This window comes from Nannospalax galili, unplaced genomic scaffold (genome assembly GCF_000622305.1).
Source record: "Nannospalax galili isolate Female #2095 unplaced genomic scaffold, S.galili_v1.0 scaffold222, whole genome shotgun sequence".
NCBI lineage: Eukaryota > Metazoa > Chordata > Mammalia > Rodentia > Spalacidae > Nannospalax > Nannospalax galili.
The window spans coordinates 2,218,423-2,224,152 of NW_008348213.1; the positions used below are offsets into that span (position 1 = coordinate 2,218,423).

A 5,730-nucleotide genomic window follows, 5' to 3' on the forward strand; every position below is an offset into this window, starting at 1 on the left:
ATATGCATAGCTAAAGGCTACATAACAAGCAACAATGCCAGACAGGCGATACCTTCTTTTGAATTGTTGGCCAGGGTGGCCCAAGGGACTCCCACATAGTAACCCATCATAGAGCTAGGAAGGTGAGCAGTGGACCCCAGTCTTGTCTAAGGGAATACTGACAAGCGATTACTGCTAGATGAGGAACAGCTGACCCTCATGAAACAAAAACCTCTAGATAGGCTGACAAGATTCACCAGAAGGGAAGGTAATGGGGAATGCCTGGAGTGCCGACAACACAGCAGACAGTGGCAGGGATATCAGAGTTATGGTAAGGGCTCTAGTCGGGGGAGGGAGGCTATGGAGGGTGCTATCTGGGAAGTGGGTGTATAGTCGAATGAGATGGTTTGGGATGCTCTGTGTGATATACACATAGAGAAAAATTAACAAATTCTCAAAAAATGTATTATATTTGAAGAGGAAGCATGGAAATTTATGTCATGCTAATTATTAGAGGTGATAAACAATACCACTGAAATCTGCTTGATGCCTTTATAGACATACACAAGCACCAAGGATTCAGTTGCAAATGATTATGACTGGTAATAATCAGATACATACAGATTAGAGACACATGCGCCAACATCTCAGTGTTAGTAGCAAAAACAATGAGTCTGTCTGCAAGGAACAAGATATTCTAAAAAGAAATGGAGATTTTTGTTAAAGGTTAAAAACTCATCCAATTTTATGTCTTACAGGGCTTATCCTGAGTTCAATAATATATAACTATATTAATTCAACTGTGAACCTAGAAACTTGCACCCCCTTGTGAAAGAGATGTCTGATGCTCTGGCGTGTGTTACTGTGTATGTTAAAGCTGTAATGAAAAGCTTCTAATCATGCAGTTACTAAAAATTTTTAAAAAGTATAATGATTAAAAAAATAATAATTCTTCAAAGCATAAAAATTTGTTCCTTAATACTTAAGTAGATATTAAAAATATTATCATTCAAATCTACCTGATGACTTTATATGCATGCTCAGATGCCAAGGAGCTCAGAAAGTAACCATGACTAGTAATAATGTGATATATAGAGATTAGAAATGGATGTGCAAATATCTTAATGTCAGTTGCATTAAAAATGTTTTCTGCATGAAACTCTGTATTTTAATAATGAAATGGAGATCTTTTTTAAAGGTTAAAACCTCATTTAATTTCATATCTTATGGGGTTTATACTAAGTAAAATATTGTGTAACTGTATTAATTCAACCGTAAACCCTGTAAACCTAAAAATTTACCTTCAAATTTGAAAGACATGCAAGATGCAGCCGAAAATTGTTATTGAATATGTCAATGCTGATGTAATGTAATGCTTCTTCTATATATGTGGTTATTAAATAATTTTTAAAAAATTAAAGAAAGGCATGTCCACAGAAATACAAGAAGCACATAGAACACCAAATAGACAGGACAAGAAAAGAAACTCTCCATGGCACATCAGAGTAAAAACACTACACGTACAAAACAAAGAGACAATACTGAAAGCTGCAAAAGAAAAACAACAAGTCACATGTAAAGGAAAACCCATCAGGATTACAGCTGACTTTTAAGTGCAAATTATGAAAGCCTAGACCAAAGTATTCCCAGTTCTAAATGACCACAGATGCCAACCCAGATTACTTTACACAGCCAAAATGTCTATTATAGTCGAAGGGGAAAGAAAAATCTTCCATGACATAAATAGGCTGAAAGAATTCATGCCCACAAAACCAGCCCTTCAGAGAGTTCTTGAAGCAATACAGAGAGCTGAAGAAAGGAATGACTATACCCAAGGGGTTATGGAAAAGAAAAATTGAATGAAGATATAACTATGGAAATACATAGCTACACCAAGAATGTGAACAGAAATAAAAATGACAGGAATCAATACACATCTTTCATTAATAACTTTAAATATCAATGAAATTAACTCCCCAGTCAAAAGACACAGACTAGTCAAATGTATTAAGAATCAAAACTCATTTTTTTGTTGTTTGCAAGAAAATCAGATCTCACTCTCAAGAACAGGTGCTACCTTAAGGTAAAAGGATGGAAAAAAAATACACCAAGCAAATGGTACTAAGAAAAAAGCAGGCATTACAATTTGAATATCTGACAAAACACACTTTAAAATTAATCAGAAGAGATAAAGAGGGCCACTTCATTCTGATCAGAGAAACAGTTGATCAAGAAGATATTACAATCATGAACATATATTCACCAAACTCTGGTGCACTCAACTTCATAAAAACAGTACTAGAGGGATTTAAGACCCAGATTAATCCCAACTCATTAATAGTAGGGAACTTCAATACCCCACTGTCTCCATTAGATAGGTCAACAGGACAGAAAATCAACAGAAAGACATCTGAATTAAACAATGCCATACAGCAAATGGGCCTAACAGACATCTACTGAATATTCCACACAAGTACCAAAGAATATACTTTCTATTCAGCGCCCCATGGAACCTTCTCCAAAATCGACCATATACTGGAACACAAAACAAACCTCAACACATACAAAAAGATTGAAATAATTCCATGCATTCTATCAGACCACAATTAATAAAGCTTACAATCAACACCCAAAGAAACCCGAGTAACTACATGAACATATGGAGATTAAACAACACACTTGTGAATGATGAATGGGTCAAAGGAGAAATTAAGAAAGAAAGAAAAGTATTCCTGGATGGGGTGACATGGGGTAGACGAGTTCAGCAGTGGGTTTCCTGAGAGATCCATGGCTGCTGGCAGCTGGTGCAGGGTGTTGTGGACAGCGCAAGGCACAGTGGTGCGGCCTGTGGCCGGGGCCATGACGGGGAATGCCAGGAGTGGTGTCTCATGGAGAGCGACCCTGGGATCTTCACAGAGCTCATTAAAGCTCAGTTGCCGAGGAGCCCACATAGAAGAAATCTGGACTTAGAGCCCGAGAACTTTGAAAAGTTAAAGCCAGGTCATGGATTAATTTTCTTTTCAAGTGGCAGCCTGGAGAAGAACCTGCAGGGTCTGTGGTTCAGGACACCAGACTTGACACAATATTTTTTGCAAAGCAGTTAATTAATAATGCTTGTGCCATTCAGGCTGTTTTATTAGTGAACTGTACCCATCAAGACGTCCATTTAGGAGAGACTTTATCAGAATTTAAAGAATATTCACAAAGTTTTGATGTTGCTATGAAAGGGTTGGCACTGAGCAATTTGGATGTGATTCGACAAGTGCAGAACAGTTTTGCCAGACAGCAAATGTCTGAGTTTGATTCAAAGACAGCAGCTAAAGAAGAAGATGCTTTTCACTTTGTCTGTTACGTTCCAGTTAATGGAAAGCTGTATGAATTAGATGGATTAAGAGAAGGACCATTTGATTTAGGTGCATGCAATCAAGATGACTGGATTAGCGCAGCGAGGCCAGTCATAGAAAAAAGGATACAAAAGTATAATGAAGGTGAAATTCGATTTAACCTAATGGCCATTGTATCTGACAGAAAAATGATAAAGAAGCAGATGACAGCAGAGTTACAAAGATAGCTCGCAGAGGAGGAACCCATGGATACAGATCAGGGTAGTTCTGTTCTAAGTGATATTCAGTCAGAAGTTGCCAGAAACCAGATGCTTATTGAAGAAGAAGTACAAAAATTAAAAAGATACAAGACTGAAAATATCAGAAGGAAGCAAAACTATCTGCCTTTAATTATGGAATTGTTAAAGACGTTAGCAGAACATCAGCAGTTAATACCACTTGTAGAAAATATACTGTCACATGGGGGAAGGAATCTTTAATAAGTCCCCCCAAGTGATTCTAATGCAACTGATCTCTGTACCACATTTTTAGAAACACTTTGAGAAGACACTACTAGGCAAATAAAAATTTGGACCATTAATTTAAAGACAAGAATACATGGCAAAAGAAAAACAGAATACAAAGAAAGCTCAGGAAACTAAGTGAAGTGGATGCTTGGAGCTGTGTACACTCTGCTGCTACACCTATTTTCATGGAAACCATTGAGTATAAGGAACTTTGAGCAACATTCTAATTGACTCATGCACGTTTGGCAATATAGTACCAGTCTATCCTGTCTTATGCATGAATTCAAAACCTTTTTCCCTACCTGCATCATGTGCATGTAGTGTATATCAAATAAAAGTGATGTAAAAAAAAAAAAAAGTATTCCTGGAACTAAATGAAAAGAACAATACAACACAACAAAACCTCTGGGACACGTTGAAAGCAGTCCTTAGAGGGGAGTTTATACTTCTAAGTGCCTACATTAAAAAATCAGAAAGAACACAAATAAATGACTGAACACTGCAACTCAAAGATGCTTGAAAAGCAACAACAAACGAAACCCAAACCAGCAGGAAAGAAGAAATGACAAAAATCAGAGCAGAAATTAATGAAATTGAAACAAAGAGAACAATACAAAGAATCAACAAATCCAAGAGCTGGTTATTTGAAAAGGTAAACAAGATTGACAGAAAGCTACCCAGTAAACCAAAAGAAAGAAAGAGTGCCTCCAAATCAACAAAATCAGAGATGAAAGGGGAAACATCACAACAGACACCAAAAACATACAGAATATTATAAGAGAATACTTTAAAAACCTATATGTTACTAAATTTGAAAAAGAAAATGGGTGGGTATCTAAAAGCATGGGAAGCACCAAAACTAAATCAAGAAGAGATCAACGGCTTAAACATTCCCATAACACATAAGGAAATGGAAACGGTAATACAAAACCTCCTGAAGACAAAAAGCCCAGGACCAGATGGATTTAAAGCAGAATTCTATCAGACATTTAAAGAGGATCTACATCCAATACTACTTAACTTATTCAAAGAGATAGAAATGGAGGGAGAACTTCCAAATTCCTTCTATGAAGCCAGCATCACTCTAATACCAAAGCCAATTAAACATACAACCAAAAAAGGAAACTATAGCCCCATATCCTTAATGAATATAGATGCAAAAATTTTCAGCTAAATACTTGCAAACCGTATACAGACACACGTCAAAAAGATCATCCACCATGATCAAGCCAGCTTTATTCCAGAGATGTGGGGATGGTTCAATATACATAAGTCCATAAATGTCATAAATCATATAAATGGATTCAAAGACAAGAAACACATGGTCATCTCAATAGATGCAGAGAAGGCCTTTGACAAAATTCAACAAGCATTTATGTTCAAAGTCCTAGAGGGAACTGGACTGCAGGGAACATACCTCAACATAATTAAAGCCATATACAACAAACCCACTAACTGGAAGCATTCCCATTGAAATCAGGAACCAGACAAGGCTGTCCACTGACTGCACTCCTTTTTAACATAGTGCTTGAAAGTCTTGCAAGAGAAATAAGACAAGAGCAGGAAATTAAAGGAGTAATAATTGGAAAAAAAAGAGATGAAATTATCACTTTTTGCCAATGATAAATTATATCTAAGAGATGCCAAAAATTCCATCAGAAAACTCCTAGAAATTGTTAACACGTTCAGTAAAGTGGCAGATTACAAAATTAATCTACCAAAGTCTGTAGCCTTTCTATATACCAATAACAAGCAACCAGAGAAAGAGCACATGGAAACACTCCCTTTCACAATAGCTGCAAGAAAAATAAAGTATCTCAGAATAAACCTGACCAAAGACATTAAAGACCTCTACAAAGAAAATTTCAAACCTTTAAAAAAAGATTGAGAAAGACATCAGA

General features: G+C 36.4%; 1 protein-coding gene and 1 pseudogene across 1 annotated transcript in view; one reads left to right on the forward strand and one right to left on the reverse strand.

Moving 5' to 3' along the window:
• Window positions 1–3,968, forward strand: part of LOC103743566 — a 23,573-nt pseudogene extending 19,605 nt beyond the window's left edge.
• The window catches only part of LOC103743570 (rho GTPase-activating protein 26), a 422,060-nt gene that overhangs the window by 174,689 nt on the left and 241,641 nt on the right, over window positions 1–5,730 (reverse strand). The gene's annotated exons all lie outside the window — the stretch shown is intronic.